This window comes from Echeneis naucrates, chromosome 20 (genome assembly GCF_900963305.1).
Source record: "Echeneis naucrates chromosome 20, fEcheNa1.1, whole genome shotgun sequence".
Classification (NCBI taxonomy): Eukaryota; Metazoa; Chordata; class Actinopteri; order Carangiformes; family Echeneidae; genus Echeneis; species Echeneis naucrates.
The window spans coordinates 12,574,611-12,592,751 of NC_042530.1; the positions used below are offsets into that span (position 1 = coordinate 12,574,611).

Sequence of the window (18,141 nt, forward strand, 5' to 3'; positions counted from 1 at the left end):
GAGGAGGGGAAACCTGTTGAAGTGCAATAGTCCTTTAAACAGTGAAGACGCGTAGCAGCTTAACCACATCCGTTCATTTTTAGCACTTTATTTATTTTTAGTGCAGATGTTTAATAATGACTCAGGAACATGTTATTGATGTCATGGGGTTCATTTTCCTTGGTCTTAGAACTCAAAAGCAACCAAACACAGTGGAGAAAAAACAAACTGAACCTTTACTGTGGTGGAATTCCCCTTTAATGCAGAATCGTGACGATTGTATTTTGCTGCTTGCTGGTCTAAGCTACTTAATTTATTTATTTTGCTTTTGAATTGTTTGTCTGTGAATTCTACCTACTATGATTTATCATTGTCTTGGTTTGATGAAGAGCTCATATGGTGGAATAAGGTTTGCTGTGTAAACATGTCTCTTGTTTCTGTGTTCTTTTGCTCATAACCTTGAAAGTTACCCTCATGCCACTATGATAGCTATTTATTCAATATTTATGGGTATAAGTGCTTCTTGAGCAGTCCACATTATTTCTTATTAATAACTCTGACCAATCTTGTCATAATCACATACAGTGCACTGTGCACTTCCAAGGAAAACAAACCCCATGTCATTGTGAGTGTCTTTGCCTGTGCAGTAACTTTGTGGCTGTGTGCACACAGCTGATGTTATGCTTTGTAAAGGTGCACTTTTGTATCGAACCAAAGCAAGTCAATGCTGCAACAAACGAGCAGTGGTTTTAAACGTGTAACTCAAGATAAAAAATGTCAAATGTAAATTGGGCACATATTGAAATTGTGACCACAGCAGGATTGTCTGTAATTTCAACCGAGGATATTTTTATAACTGGTCATGATTTGAAGGACCAGAACCTTGATCATTGTTGTTAAAGTGATGGGAGTTTATACAGCAGTTCAGTTGAATGGTGACTCAGCTCCTTAATGGACTGTTGTTGACCCTCATACAATAATACTGGGATCCCCCTTTTCATCCTAGATGTCCAACGCTGATAAAATGACATTAGCTGAATCTACTTAGTTCTTCTTTCTACTTAACCGGGTCTGCTTGTTGATGTGTTTATTTTGGTTTATCATTTCCACGTCATCGGTTTATTTTCACCAGCAGTCCCTGCCTGTTGTCACCAGGAACACGAGCCCATAATAATAATGCTCTTGACTACAAACATCCAGTAAACACACAGTGAAGCTAGCAGTACATGAAATTCTTGACAGTTGATCATTTTTTTTATGGTTGCAGTGCTGGGGTACTGATTATCTCCTCAACAGCTCACGTACTGTAGTGAGTGTTTTTCCTTTTGCGGGGAGGGTTGGGGGGAGGGGGGTGGGGGGTGTTGAATAACAGTCACCTAGTGGCCTGAACTGTATATCTACATCCAGAACTATGACCTCAAAACTAGAATGTGGTTGTTGGCGACTCTTCTTCTTTGACCTTGTATGTGACAGTAAACCTTAGTGGAAAATTCAATACTAGAGAATACATTTATGTAATGCATATAACCGTAGAGGGCACACTTAGAAAAAAAACATGGAGGGCAGGGGAGTGGGGAGGAGGTTAGGATCCCCCCACCTCCCCTCATTGAATTTTGACAAACAAAAGTTTCCTGTTACACTCACATCTACACACTGACAGACACACAAACACACACACACCCTCCTTCAATGACTCTTCCATACTACTGAGCTTTTTTCAGCTCTATTAAATTTCTATGAGTCTCGAGAGACTTGGGTCCTGTATTTGTAGATATTTTGAGCACTTGGGGAGTCGGGGGAGGGGTTGGGGTGATTTGGTACCGTTTACACAACACTGGATCTGCTGTCACTTCTTGCCTGTACATACCAACTTCTAATACTTGTAAAGGAATCAAACTTTTTGGCACTCGTATAGCCAGCACTATGCAGAAACTGAAACATTTCTTTGGCATGCTTTGAAATGCAGAATATTATAGAGGAAAATATACAAAATTAAAGTTGGTTCTAATTTCATAAATTATCACCTTGTTGAAAAAAAAAAAAGATGTTGATAAAGCTGTCCATGATAAAAATGGATATGATGGTGGCAGTGAGGATGATTAAAAATTATGAGAGCAAATAACCTAAAATCTGTTAATATTGTGCACATTTTTACTTGCATGCTGCACTGAAAATCATCCACAATGAGAGGTTTTTGATGTGCAAAGCAGCTGATTTTCGCGGTGCGCTTGCGAATTGTGTGTAGAGTGAAACACTGAATTCTTCCGGGTTACGGGAGAGTATTATTTATACGTATATTTACTTATATATATATACATATATATATATATATATATAAATTACTACTTCCAGGTCATGGAAGAGAGGGATACTGAATAGCTGCAAATATAGTGATCTTAGATGATACAATATTATATTGTATATTTGTATCTTTGGTTGCAAACCACTGTAATAGAAAGATGCATGTGTGGCAGTCCTGGGCAGAACTATTAACTGTTTCCCAAATCAAAGAGCTCTTGATATACCTTAGTTGGGCTGCGTTTCCACCCTTGCCTTGAAACGTTTATCAAGTGCATCTAAAAAAAAAAGAAAGAAAGAAAAAAAAAGTGTTCTTTGCCCAGCTTTGACGAACTACATTCTGAAGACTGACTATTTTCAACACATGTGAGAGCAGTTTTGTACCACATCTTCCTGTCTTTTCTTTGAATGGGCTGTTGAAATTTTAACATGTTCTGCTGAAAAGTACTAAGTTGTGTTATGTCCCCAAGTGCCTCTCACAAGTGTTTTGAAAATGGCAAATCTTTTAAAGACTTGGTCTCTATGGCAATTCCCTGGAATAGAGATTTATAATACTGGGTTGTCCAATGGAGTGCTCCTGAAGCTCATTATACACTATTCATATGGAATGCTGAAGAATGGTGGACAGGAAAATGGTGAAGCTCTAGGATCTGATTGTGTGATAGCATTATCAATGGTTGAACTTTATAAAATTTAAAAATATTTCTTTCAATAAATCTCTTTGAAAGCAAACCCTTCACTGACTGCTTCTTATGGCATATGATGAGACTGAAACAGTCTTAACGAAAAAAAAAATGCATTATTGTGACTAAATTCATACAATAACAATACATAACAGCCTACCTTAATATTTCTTCTTGCTATTCTGTGATATTTTTTTTTCTGTAGTCGCCTCTATTTTGCAGAATATGTCTAAACATACTTCTGCACTAATTAAGTCATTTTACTGTTTCTTAAGGCTCTGTCAGAAACAATGTGAAGCTTGTGAGAGTATAGAGAGACAGCAAAAGGGCCTCACAACTATATGCTTCTTTTCATAATAATCTGTTATTTCACTCATATAAATTTAGGTTTACTGTGGAGTAAAAAAATGAAATCCAAAGAATATAGGCTTCAATTCTGTGTTGGCATGAACACAGTTTATCAGGGCAGCAGTTCCAAGACAACTTTAATCAATGGTGGTCAGCTAAAGGGCCCCTGTTTATGTGACAGTCATCTCTTTGCTACCACAGAGATTCAGTTAAAATCATAATAAAAATTATTTCTGTCCACCTAAAATTAATAATAATAATAAAAATCACACAACCATGTTATATAAGAGAGTCTATATACAGATACACACATTTGGGGGGGGGGGGGGGCATCCGACATGATTAACTGCCACATCACAAATGGACTAAGCAAAGCAAGCAGGCATGCAGTTATCATGAAGCTGTAAATGTACCTCCCATCACTGCCACAAGGTGTCCCTATAAACCACTGTAAAGTTATGTGAAGTCGAACATTTTAACATTAATTCATTATTTTTTCTCTCCATGTCCTTTATTGGGAAACGAGTGTAATTTCACCACTAGTGGATGAAGGTTGGTGGCTGCAGTATGAGACCATTTGTCCTCTGTAATAAATACAGTAAATCACACTTTAATTAAATCACACACGCTTTTCACACTTCATATCTGAAACCCCTTTGTAGTCTGCTTTAAATGTCTGTCAGGGTTAACTTTTTAGTTAATTACAATTAAAAATACACATTCATAATCACAGGACGCATTTCCACCTGGTCCATGTCTAACACACATATGCACACTCTGATGATGTGTATCTTCTGGCCGGACTCCGTCTTTTCACCCTTATTCCTGTCGTTCTGGTGACAATTCAGAGATCTAGGCGGTATCAGGGCGTTTTCTCAGGCCATGGCCGTATGTAGAGTGTGTCCCCCCCGGCGATTGGACCGGCACCGTCCCGTAAAAGGAGTCAAACTTCTCCATTGTACGCGCCAGGTGTCCGTCAAAAGCGTACACCGTGACGACGAAGGGCCGGCTCGAAATGGTAAACTGCGATTGGCTAATCTTCCAGTCACTCCGTCATAAGGTTAAACTTAATTGGATTAAGCGACAGCCAATCAGTATTATCGATTTATGATTGGAGCAGAGCCGCTCCGGGGAGGAGCAGGTTAGTTCGCAGCCAGCGGGAGTGCACTGTTGGGTGGGCGGATCGTAGCGGTGACAGCGACGCTCGGAGACTCCCGACAAACTGTCAAAAAGCAGACAACTAACGGTGAGTCAGCCTGAAATACAAACGTGGTGTGTTGGTGGCTGAGAGAGGGACCGGGGGGAGCCGTGCAGGGCCCGCGGGCTGGGTGCGGAGGGCGCCGCGGCTTCGTAGCAGTGACATGACGGTGATTTTGGATGAGTGATCTCACACACGCATCACAGCCGCCGTGCACTGGTGTAGGATGATGCTGCCTTCAGGTGCTCCTCGGAAACTCCTAATTTCTAGAAGGAGCGCGCTGAGTGCGTAGCAGCCGTTTAGGCCACCTCGCCCGGTCCATCGGCTCTCAGCTGCAGTGAACGCCTCGGTTAGAGCACTGACCCCCCACCTTTCACCCTCCCCGTCATGTCTGCCAATAAGGTGGACCCGATGTGCGCCTGAACAGGGTGGGTCTCTTATACCCAACAGCTTTGAGGCAGCATGAATGCGCACCGTGACGGCGGACAGGAGGAAAGTTATGGAAGCTGGCCTGTGTCTGAGTTGGACCAGTTCATTCATTTCCAGTCCGAGAGAATGTCTCGCTGGAATCGGCGGTAAAACCGGTTGTACGCATTGCCCTGTTTAGATCACGTGTGCCAAAGTTGACCTCCACGTACCCGGCCCCGTGCATGCAAAGATTTCTGCCATTGTCCGTATTATCATGACATCACCCTCGCTGGCTGGGCTAGGGTTGGATAGTAGCTGATGAGAAATCAAACCAGATGTGATTGTCATTGTTGTTTGAAGTCTTATCCCTGCTCCTCACTGGCATGGTGCTGATAATCAAAGATAAAGCCTTCCCTCAGTCTCTCTCTCAAACTGTGTAAACATGTTTTAGTGCTCCTTGAGCTGAAATGGTGACCATCATTTTATTAAAAGATATCTTTCAATAATGACAACCTAATCCAACCCCCCACCAATCATCTTTGACATGAGTTTTGATTTTTACAGTCTTGATAGTAAAAATAAAGCAGGGTTTAAATACATTTGTGACCATGTGAGTCCAACCTGAACATATTGCTGATTTGATAACTCTGATGACCAGAAGTCATATAAGCACTACGCCTGAATGTTTCCGTCAAACTTGACTGGGATATTATGGTACTTGTTGCCACAGAAACTGACAAAATTAAGAGTCATAGCAGAGAGGATTGCTCTCCCCCTCCCTCCCTCCTTCCATCCAGATTACTGTCCAATCCTCCACAGCCAGATTACTTAGTGGGAAATAAGAGGTGGGACTGATCTAAGGCCCTGGATTCATTATGGACCTGATCCAATCACATCTCTTAAATGTTCCATTGCTGGTCTTTGTAAGCCTGCCGAAGTGATCAGGTAGTAGGCCTGAGGGGCTGACATTGATCAGCCAAGTCACAGGGGTCAGTCAGTGTCCTGCTGACTCTTTCCTGAGCTGCTGAAATCAACAGCTCCAATTTCTCTGAATCAGAGATGAAAAGAGCGGTGAAACAAATGTTTTGCCCAGAGATCAAACCCCCACCTGAAACCTGTGTTTGTCCTCAGCTGGGTGTCTGCCAGCTGCCCTGATGTCTTTAGATTGAAACAAAGAGCTGTGTAGGAAAGAACAGAGTAAAATCTGTACATCTTGTCTTGTCTGCACTGTCTGTCATAGGTTTTTATTTTGAGACATACATTGGTGCATCAGCTCATTAGACGTAACTGTGATGGCTCAATGTTAATAGGTGCAACGTAATAGATGTCAGTTGTCAATACCTTTTCTAAGCAGGAAGTGCAGCTTTCACATGCTGGGTGTCTTCTTCGTCTTCTGTTCAGTGTTGTTATACAAGGTGGAGGTAGTCGTGTTGCTTTGGATGTAAGCTCGGAACCTTCCACTGTAGAAATCCCCATGCAGATGAGAAACTACCTTGAAAAGGATTTACTGCACCCATAAATGCTGCAGCAGGACTGGTGTCGCTCAGAGTAGATATTCCACCTGTGAAAACGAAAAAGACGACCATCTGCTTTATTCCCTGACTTTTTTTTCCCCAAATGCGCCAGCTCAGCTCTTTGTATGCAGCTGCAGCACAACTGTCTTTTTTTTACCAGTGTTTCCTGAGCAGGCCCACTTTAATGCTCAGCAGCTTCTTGCCAATACCGAATACCACTTTGTAGTTTTATAGTGCTGGATAGTTTTGGATTCTGGGGCAGGGGCGCTTTAACTGTTTTGCTCTGTAAAGTCTGAACTCAGGCGGCTGGTATTATAGCCTGGTAAGACAAAAAAGCTGGTATAACATTACTACAACTGCTGTGGGCATTTTGACCAAAATCTCCAAGAGTTTAGCAAAGTTCCACTTCCAGGTGAAAGTGGCTCTGTGGTCAATGAGGCTTTTTTTCCCAGACATATCTGACATGAACATGGAAAAAAGAGCTTTGCTGATGGCGCTTAATTGAGGCAGTGGCTGCAATAGTTGGTTAGTTGATTGCTCATATAAACTAAAAGTGAAATGAAATTCAGCACACCGCCTTCAGACTGTATTCAGTCCAGGGATATTTACTGCAGAAGGTCATTGATGACGTGAAATATCAGAAATGTATTGTCTTGTATTTCAGTGTAGTTTGACATTTGTACTGACTGACTGTGGAGGCTCAGCATGCAGACAGGATACTGTATGTTTAAGTAGACTGCTTGAGAAGTTGCACTAAGCATTGCTCAGATATTTTAGGCTCCTGCCTTCAGAAATAACACAATAGCTTGTTACCAGTGAATTGACTTCATACAAAGAGCAGTAAACAAACAAACAAACCAAAAAGAAGATAGTTTAAAGGAGGAATCCATTTATTATCTATCCCGCTTATCCATGTAGAATTGTGGCTGACATGAGTTTTGGCCCGTCCAGGAGCCCAGGATTCAAACCCAAAACCTAGTTGCTGTGAGGCAGCAGTGCTAATTCACATTCCAATATAGATGTAAAGGTGGAAATCTTGAAGTAAGCTTTCACCTACAAGTTTTTGTAGTTAACTATTTCCAACCTTTGTTTTTGTGGTGCTACAAATTCACTTTGTGAAAATGTAGATGCCTAAATCAGTTGAACTGAATATTAAACAAACTTTACACTACAGCTGCTGAACAGAAAGCTCTATCATGTCTGACCGATCTCAGGTGAAGATGGAACATGGCCATTGTCTGCAATGAGTGAATGAGTGTGTTGATAATTTTGTTGTGCTGCCTGCTGCACATTCTATCCTGGATTGAGGGTGAATCTTGTAGTATTTGTGGATGTTTGTATGCATATGATCTTTATCTTTGCTAAAGAATAATTAATGGGCTGTCTTTTTTTTTTTTTTAATTTTTTGGATAAGATTCTTTGTTTAGATAAATAATCAGAGCAGACATGTCTGTCTCCACTCTAGCAAGTCTCAAGCAGGAAAATTATTTAAATAAAGAATGCATTTGTTCTGACTCAGAGAATCTCCCACATATTGTGAGTTTTTTTTTTTTCTAGGATTGTGAGTTATTAGGCCCAGCAATTAGAGAAGGTGCATGTAGTGGTGACTTCCCTATACACGACAAAAATGCTAAGAAATGTCAAAACAGGGTTAAATGAGCTGCTGTTTTCTGTTTTTTTTAGTTTCATCTAGTTGATCTACACCAAATATGGTGAGCACACAAGTGTGGTGATTAATTTCTGCATAAGTGCTGATCCATTAGCATGCGACCAGAAAAATCACATGGCTCGTAAGAGCGAAGGTTTGTATTTTAGAGCAGCGGTCCCCAAATTTTTTTGCACCATGGACCGGTTTGATGTCAGACAATATTTCGACGGACTGGCCTTTAAGGTGTGGCGGATAAATCCAACAAAATAAAATGATATGATCGGCATAAAAGCTGCGCTATTTTCTAAATTTCATCATAAACATTAATCCACTGTGCACTCGGATGCAACTTTATTAGCAGCGTCCTCGTAACATCGCGCCAACAACATAACATGAGTAGCATCCTCTCTGCCCCCTAACCCCGAACCTAAATGCAGCTTTCTTTTTCATGGAAGTCGCAGGCTCTTTTTCTGTCTCCTCACTGGGCCTTTTCCCCTTCACAAAGAAAACTTTCCTTTTTTTTAATCATTTCGCTAACTTGTGGGTTTAATTCTAGCGGTAACGTATCATGTGACCGAGACGTCTTGACACGCGTCAAGAGTGAGTCATAGACGGATGTAAAATAAAACATAGCTCACATTCAGATAATAAATAAAGCATAAATAATGTACGTTATTTTTTCTTTCTGTGCGGCCCGGTTCAAAAGACCCACGGACTGGTCCCGGTCTGCGGCCCGGGGGTTGGGGACCGCTGTTTTAGAGCACCTGTTGTTTTTTTTGTATAACTGTCAAGGTGGATAAAAACCTATGATCAATCAACCTCCAGCAGAGTCTATGGACATTTGTTTGGCAAATGTTTAAACCAGTAATGTATCAAAGCATGGAAATCAAGTATTTATCTAGTTCATCAGAATGAGAATGCATATACACAAAGGAAGGAAGAGGAATAAATAGTGGAAGCAAGGGGTGATTCAGAAAACAATCCCCGCACTAGGAAGAGAAGGAAGGGAGGAAGTATTAAATGACCAGACAGGTTCCTAGAGTTCCTCATTTGTACAGATCCTGAATTCTTTAGAGGCTGAGGAATGTCATTAGACCAGATCTGAGAGCTGCTGACTGTTGTTTTGCTTTCCACCCACAAACTCTCTCTGCTCATGACGTAGGAGGAGTCAGGGTTGTTACTGGGCTGATGGAGAGCTGATCTGGGCTCCACAGGCTGGCTTGTCTTTTTTGCAGCAGGATACTTCATCCCAGTCTCCGTCTACGAGTCAGATAGGAAAGGAAATCTATCATCCACGTGCTGCTGCACTGCCAGCCAATGGTGCTGCTCAGGATAGCTTAGTCTGAGACCGTGTTATTATCCTTACATGATAATGATTCATCAGTTTAACCGAAGCTCTGTGTAAACAGATTTTTGTTTTGACAGAACAGGTTTCCTGTCATTCATGAATATTTCATGAATCTTTTTCAGGCATCATCTCGTGTGGGGACTCCACAGCTGCTGTCCACTCACTGGACTATATTGTAGCTAGGATGTTGGCAACACATTGTGTCATCATGGTAATACTTTGTGGTCCAGAGGGGGCAGCTTTGGTGGTTTCTCAAGGCTTGGAACTGATCAAAACTGATAAGTTTGTATGTAGTGTCCACATCCAAATTCACAAGTGTTTCTCCAGTAGCTTTTCCACATTGCCATGCTGAAAAGTGTGGAAAAACTCAAATGGGTCAGTCTTTCCTCTGAGGGATTCGTGGTGTTGGACTTGGCAGTGCACACTAAAAGCTACAGAAGTACTTTTTTAAGTTTGGTAGTTCAGCTGCAACTCTCATTACAAATTATTCTTTGGATTATGATCTTGATTAGTCAATGAATCATTTGTGCTTTAAAATTAAACAGAAAAGTGAAAAATGCCCAACAGTTTGTTAAAAAGTAAGACAATGTTGTCAACTCAAGTGTACTGACTTTACTATGATTAAAGATGATGATGACATTTTTTGTATTTAATAAATAGTGAAAATATTTTGTCTAATGTCAGTCATCGTGGTCATAGCACTGAGCATCACTTCAGATAATTTATAGTCATGCTGTGTTTCTCAATGTTGTGTTCAGCTCTGTTAAACAGATGATGACCTACACTTATACTGTGCTCATTGCCTATTAAGTAGCTTGGAATGGCTAACTGACGTTATATGTGACATCCTGTGCACATAAACGCTGGATCGTTGAAAGGTATTGATCAGAAATTTATCGATACTCAACACCACAGTGATAAAAAGCTTCAATACTGCCAGTAATGCTCTCCATCAGTGCTAACCCAACAGTGGCTCTGTGAAACATTTTATGTTGTTTACTGTAAAACCAATGAGCCTTTAGAACTCCCATTGACTGTACTTTTACATCCAAGAACCTGGTTAGCTGTGATTAACTTTTTTTCCAACAAAACATCGCTGAAGATTAAAACAGAACTTTCAGTCTTTTCTCCTCAGAAACGAGCAGCTAATACGGATATTTATGGTCTAAGTGTTCAGCCAGGACTGTTGGATATGCAGCCCATGGTGGAACAAATGGTAAGGTCACAGCCAGTTGTTCACTTCTGTCCAAAGCCCAAATGGCTCTCATCAGGTTCGATGTTGTGTTGTTCATTGTCAACTTATTTGCTGTCCTTTTAATACTGTATGAACTTTGTGTTGTTTTGAATCACTTTCAGTTAAGTCATGGCCAAGTGAAATCATTAACAGTTGTTAATGAACAGTTGTTAAAGTGCTGTGTTATATCCAGGTTTAAATTCAGGGACAGAGAAATAATCCTTGATGAGAGAGAAACCTACAGGCTGACTCAGTGTATTTGTCCTATTTAATTAAATGTGTACATGTGATTCTTAATTCAATCAAAACGGTTAAGCAGCCATATTCAAAGCAACCAAAGCTGCAAAAAAAGCTGCAAAATCCAAAACTTTCCAGAATGACTTCACTTCCAAGTCGAATGTTTCTTCTGTCTGGCCAACTGTCCAAATGTGATCAAATCAGACAATTACCAGTATTATTAGAGCTTGGTCCAAGCATGCTAAATCCTTCTTGGGCGACAGACACTGATGAGATTTACTTATATTCCTCAGGCATCAAATGACAAGGAATTTTTCTCTTTGTTCCATGAAACTGAATTAAATCATGCTGGGTGGGACCAGACACCTAAGCCCTGTCATCTATGTCATCCAACCCTCCAGCCAACAGAATCAGACCTCTAGCTATTATGGAAAGTGACTGAATCTCTGAATTCACATAAAACACACGAAGCAGCTTGTTCAACATGTAGGAACATGCTTTACACCTGAAGTATCAGGGTGAAAGATATAAAACATGTCCAGGCAACAATAAACATTAGCATTGAAATGTGGAGTTGAGTCAGCACTAAATGGTTTTATTTAACTAGAGTCATCCATCATGTAATTTCCCTGCTTTAGTGATTGTGTACAGAGATTAGAAATAGTATTAGCTGTTTATGTACAAAGGATATTAGGACTGACAAAACATTTTACATATAATTTGACTTTTTTTTTATTAATCAAGTAATTGATTATTTACAACCTGTCAGCTTTGAAGATTTACCATGTGGATATCCGATAGCAGTGTTTCCTGCGTATAAGCAACCAAACACCCACAGATGTGTCAATTTGTGCTAGTCTGTCAGAATGCATACATAGATGGGTTGTATGTTTGTGTGTGTGTGTGTGTGTGTGTGTGTGTGCTCGCTGGGGGTGGAGGGGAGGAGTTTTAGATTGCGTGACAAGGGCAGATTGAATGAATGAAATGATGGAGGGATAGAGGACAGAGAGGAAGAATGGGATGGTACAGAGTGAACCGGTCACTGTAATCCCCTTGACAACGGTAGCAGCTGGACCAGTGTGTCAGCAACCAGGCTTTACTACTGCCAATCAGCCCTGCTGGGTATTATAGCAGCCTGAAGAGTTTCATGCCACAGACGAATGGATAGGTATATGGCAGCACATGGCCCAGAGGTGTGTTTCAGATAAGGGAAAGGGATAAGCCAGGGGCAACAAGACAACGCTTTTACATTTGTCAATAATAGCTTTGAACCGCAAAGTCTTGATTTTCGCTTAAATTAGCCTGAAATGAAACTGAACATAACATGGAAAAGGCAGTAAAGCTCACGGCAGTGCATCAGTGGACATTTTGCGACGGGTAATGCATAACAGAAATGGTGTAATCCTAGTTTAATGGCAAGTTCAAAGAATCAGCCAGAGACCCTGATTGTGCGTACTAGGGTTAGGGTTAGTACAGAACAAGGACAGTGAATGAAAAATTGTTAAAATGAGAAAACTGTAACTAAGGCTGCAGTGAAGCTACAGGCACAGACATGCTTTGCTAATGCCAGTATAAAAACAGATATATGGCTATAGTAAGAAGTGTGAACTGCTTCTTGCATTGTGATGCAGCTGTCATCCCCACACCAACCCTGTATATTGTCAAAAGTGTGTCTGTTTACACAGTGGGGACTGATGAGAAATTGCCCTGACCTCTGCTTTAGTTTCGAAAAATGAAATGATCAGTGTGAAAAAGAGGAGTTTTGTCTGCAATCCTAGCCTCAAGTCAGGACTGCCTGAACACATGTAACCGTGTGTATTCCTAGGACTTTGTATACCACTCCTTAACTGCCTAATTTATATATATATATAATATAATATAATATAATGACTATTAATGAGATATGTGGCTTGTGGAAAACACACAATTAGACAACTGCCCCCAGGAATGTGAAGCATTTAAAGTATGGTCAGGTTCATGAGCAACAGAGCAGAGAAAGACTTTATTGTCACATTGATTCGACTATTGTACTGAGCCAGCAGACCAAGCTGCAGAGTATACACATATTAGTGAACCCATATGTCCTAGCCCTGGACCACAGCGCAGCCACTACCTGTGTGTGACAGTGTTTGCTTTGGGATTAGATTCTGACCTCTATGTGTATGACTGTGAGTGTGTGTTTGGCCTGCTTTGCATTCCATTGCGATGTGTAAAGCTTGGTTCTGCAACAATAGGGCATAGTTCCTAAAGAAATACTGTGTCTGTGTGTATTTCGGAGTGTGTAGGCGAGCGCATGGGGGGCGTACAGGGAATTCATTCAGCCACAGAGCTTGTGTGTCCTTTCCAAAAGAGGTGAGGAGAGGGGAGAGCATAATGGAGGGCGTGGGCATAACTACCTGTCTGTCTGTGTGTCTGTCTGATTTGCACTCTAACATGCATGCTAATGCGATAGAGCAAGAGCCAATTTACACAAACATGTCCTGAGTGTTCTGTGTAATTCAATTAGGACGAGTAGACAGCTGTGTCATACATATACACATACACACACACACACACACACACACACACACACACACACAGTCCAAACACTAGCTCTTTTACTTCTCCCTCAAACAGACCCACTGTGAGTTCCATCAAGGCACTGAGTGGATGTGAGAGCAGCAAGACAAACACACACACACACACACACGTGAAAAGAGCTTGATGTGAGCAGATCAGGAGGCACCCACTCATCACACATTCACATCTCTCCCTTTCCATTTAGTGCTGCTCCCATCTTACAGTATGCCGTACTACTTTCACTGTATTTGTATGAGTAAACTTAAGAAATAGATGCTGTGTGGACTCACTTCTGAAAAGTTTTCTTCCATCAGCAAACTAAATAACTACAGATCAGCTTGTAGTCAGGTGGTGTAATATTCTGTAAAGCAATGCGTTGTCACATTGAATAATGAAATTTCTATTTCTAAATACTAAATTCTGAAACTTCTGCAACCATCAGTTAATAAATGAACAATGATTGTTGTGTCGTGATTATACCTTAAATTGACCCTGTGGAGTTTCATTGTAGACAGACAGAAGATGTTTACATTCAGTTTAGATATTTACCCTGCACCTTTAGGTGGTGAAAGAGTCAGTCTTTCTAAATGCATTTCTGCAGATTCAGAAATTTGAAATAAGTTGAAATGTTCGTTCAGTAGTAGAGCTACATCCTCTGTGTTCTCTGAACTACTGATAGATGATGATGGATAGAGCCTCTTAGACAAACAACAAATGCTTTTTTTCTGTGTGATTTGGTAATGAATGGGCTTTTGCATCTCTTTCCTTAGAAAAAGTGAACTCAAATCTCTTTTTTGTGCCTCCCTTCTCATGTATACTGAACCACAACTCCCTCCTGTCCCCTGTTGACCCCACCCATTGCTCTTCAGCACCATCTCTCTTCCATCAGAGGATCAATCAAGCCTGTTTACGCTCCATTATGCCCTTTCCTTTTATTCCCTTTTTCCATTGGCTTGTTGACAGATTTTAGAGGCTGCCATTGTTTTAAATCACTACTAATTATGAAAGCAGGGCTCTCTCTCACACACAGAAAGTTCCACTGATCGCAGACATTGTAGGTGCTTTAGCCTTGTACAAGCAAAAGCCCTTATTGACTGGCCCAGGACTGCATTATTCATATTCATCGTTATGCATTGCATGTGGGTTAATGTGTGTAAGAGCTGTACAGTTATGTAATAATCTTGTCCATATGGTGGTGTACACATGCTTGCCCTCACTTCCTCTATTGCAGAGGTCCAAAACTGCACCATAAAGACCTAGAAGTTTCCGTACCATTTATGTTAGGTACATACAACCTGCTACATTTCTAATGGTGCATATATCCAGTTATGAGCACACAAACATGCATATGCCCTTTTCTGGGACTGTGTATGACTGCGTCATCCAACTCCATCTGTCTGTGTCACATCAGCCTCATCCAATGTTGCTGCGTCCAGAGGACAGTACCGATGGCAAGATGAAAATTAAGGTTTCAATTTGTCTAAGTGAACGTGCGTGTGTCCGTGTGTGTGTGTGTCTGTGTCCGTGTCCGTCCTTGCTTGCGCTATCATTTAGATTCAGCAGCCCTACCCAGATGAACACAAAACGTGCACATTAGTTTGCTGCCTTCTTTTGACTTGTCATTGCCTTCCATCAGTTCTAATGCAGACAGCCATGCTGATGCGTCATGAATAGAAATATTTCTACAATATTTCTTTTGCTATTCTATTTTCATGTCCCTACTTTCTCTGTTATCGATTGACTCATCAATCTATTGAGTGATATTGAGTATTTGAGTATCTATTGAGTGTTTCTCCAGTTAATGTCACAGCAAAATTATAACCCTAGGATTTAAAAATTGTAAGATTTATATAATTTTTCATCTAGTTTTTATGATAAATATTTTTCCAAGTATGAAAGTAATTCATATAGTTAGAAGTGTCAATTTGTTTATAATCCCAGCCAGTTCAACACGGTGAGTTCTGATTAAATGTAACTTTGGTGCTCCTCTAAGACAAAAAATCCAAAGAGTGCAGATGCAGTGATATTCTGATGTCCCATAGCCTAATTTGGGTAGTGAAATATCTCCATACCCAAGCTGTCAGGAGTTATTTCCGTTTCAGATTCCTTTATTCGTCCAGAGCCACCATAACAGCTGTTTTCACAGTATTTCACCCCTTTGGATTTGGAAAGAAGGGTGAACTGAAGCTGTGGTGTCAAATTAGTAGTTGATCACAGATGGGAAATATGTCAGGAATCAGTGCATGTGTTGTAGATAATTTCATATATTATTGGCTATTGCCATTTATCTACTTGGACATTGTTATTTGTCCTGTCGTCTTATGGCAGAAGGCTGTAGACTGACTTGTATGTACTTGTGAATAAAGCCATTATCAGGGACCACGGTTCATGCCATTATATCACATACTATTGCCCACAGAAACGATATTGATGAGGCCATTTGGACAAAGTGTTCCTAGCCCAGGGTAAACATAGACACTGATGTGTAGTAGGTGTGGAGCTGGAAAACAAGACCGTGACCTGACCAAGACCCCCCTGCTAAAAGTTCTGTAGCTATTAATGGCCTTTTGGTGCAGATGGATGAATCAGACATGTTATGCATCACTTCTATCATTCCTAAATGGACAAGTCAAAATGGGCTGCACAAAGTGGTCTGACCTTTTTTTAAACTTCCTGTTTAATTATCCCTGAGAGCGTAATTCACCTTGTGTGTCTGTGTGTGCTTTGGGCCTCACTACTTTTCAAACTCTTGAAAAGCTCATACATTGGCCATTACTTTTTTATGTAATAGGCTTCCAAAAATGTGTGTCCTCCTAGCTCTGACCTGTTTTATGTTTTATTTGAATGTTTTATCAGTGGATCACCATTTTCTGTATGTGAGGCAAACAGCTGCTTTACAGTCCAAATGCAAAGGCTAATGTCACTGTGTAAACAAGCTACTGTGACATCAACAAATGGTTAAACTGCCAACTTCCTCTTCTCACAAAATTAGTAACAGCTTGCCAGGTTTGCAGAACACTTTGAAACTGCTAGTTATAGTGTTTTGATGATAGTTTGTGTTTTTGTTGTTTTAGTTCTTTGATTGTTTTACAGTTACAGTGTTTTGCTTTAGTTTTTATGATGTTTAGTGTTGCTGAATTAAGGTAAAACATACTTACAATGATTGGAGCTGAAGTCTGCAGCAAAGCAACAAAATGATGACAGGATATATAGTACTTTATGAATGTGCCATAAATCAACATCAGAGTCAATATTGTTGGTCAAACTGTGTGTCATCTGCATAAAGTTTGAGATTTCTATGGCCACGACTCTGTTTTACAAATCAGTAGCATACATTTCAGAAAGTTGAACTACATGTTCTATATTAGTCATGGTTTTTATTCTGATCGATTCAGTAAACATTTTTATTGTTCTTTTTTGATGAAGCCATTAAAAATGCAGATCACTAGAGTCCTATAACTCCAAAACAGGGACTTTTTAACAGTGGGAACTGGAGCCCCGCAGCTAAAATTGGACCTGATTTCCTGTTTTAAATACAGGAAAGTCCCCAACTATAAAGTGAAACAGAAAAGGGCCATAAATTGCTCAGCTCTACAACCAGACCTATTCGTAGGAGCTGTAGATACAGATGACAGTTCAGGATTGCTGAACTATACCTGCATACCTCCTGAAACCAATTACAATACCCAGTCTTTCTGTCTGTTACATACTCACACACCCTTCCCTTAGGTTTTAGGGAACTCCCAAAATCTGAAGGCAAAGCAGAGGCCTGCAGGCTTTGTCTTGTGTTTCTTTTCTTTGCCTCACATTCTCCCTTATTGAGATTTAAACTCCCACTCTTAATAGTCAGAGCCCGATGGCATGAACACCAACAGCTACTTACATAAACAACGGTATGTTATAGTATGCGTGTGCATCCGTATTATATTTTGTACAATTAGGTGTCACAGATCATGTTTCCGAGTGAGTTTGTTTATGTGTGTGTCTGGTTGGGTGTGTCAGATAAGAGCACGGTAATATGTAACTCTTACTTTCACTCAAGTACAACATTTAGTTTTGTCTCAATGTCTGTTTTGTCTGTTAATATTTACTACAATTAAATACAGCAAATGTTAATACTATACACTATATTCTATGTTGTCTATGAGAGTATGTGGATCATTATTGATTATAAGTTGAATAAAAAAAAATATATATTTAAAATGAACCTTTTCACATCAAACTATTTGGGATTTTGTTACAAGGATCCTGCACCAAAAGGCTGGTGAAAAGAAGACTCTCAGAAAAAAACCGTTTCTCTCAGTGCTTCTTTGTAATAAAGCTTGACTCTTTGGAAACAATTCCACATTTTTCTCGCAGGTTTCACAGCTCTCTGCAAACACTGAAAAAACAGACACTGTGTATTTCCTGAAGGCATGGGTGTGATATCAGCACTAAAGAGAGGCTGTTTTAAATTTTAGATGAGATACCTCAGTTCAAGACTGCTACGTCAAAGTTAAAAAAAACTAAATTGAAGTGCTCATTATTTTTTTAAGGTAGCAGGAACGCTGATGGGAATTGTAATATTTGCATCTCACTTTCCCTGGAAAAAAATATATAGAAATAATGATGATATTATTGTGTGCCCCATTACCTCTTTATTGCACATGAAATTTGTGTATTTTCAATTTTCCAATATGTGATATTC

The 18,141-nt window shown here is 40.2% G+C and overlaps 1 protein-coding gene across 3 annotated transcripts in view; it reads left to right on the plus strand.

The window, feature by feature from the left end:
• The first annotated feature begins 4,473 nt into the window (after positions 1-4,473).
• Positions 4,474-18,141, plus strand: part of LOC115060987 (microtubule-associated protein 4) — an 86,682-nt gene continuing 73,014 nt past the window's right edge. For all 3 annotated transcript variants that reach the window (XM_029529189.1, XM_029529192.1, XM_029529188.1), the window contains exon 1: positions 4,474-4,554. The gene's annotated coding sequence lies outside the window, so the exon portion shown is untranslated. The remainder of the gene's footprint in view (positions 4,555-18,141) is intronic.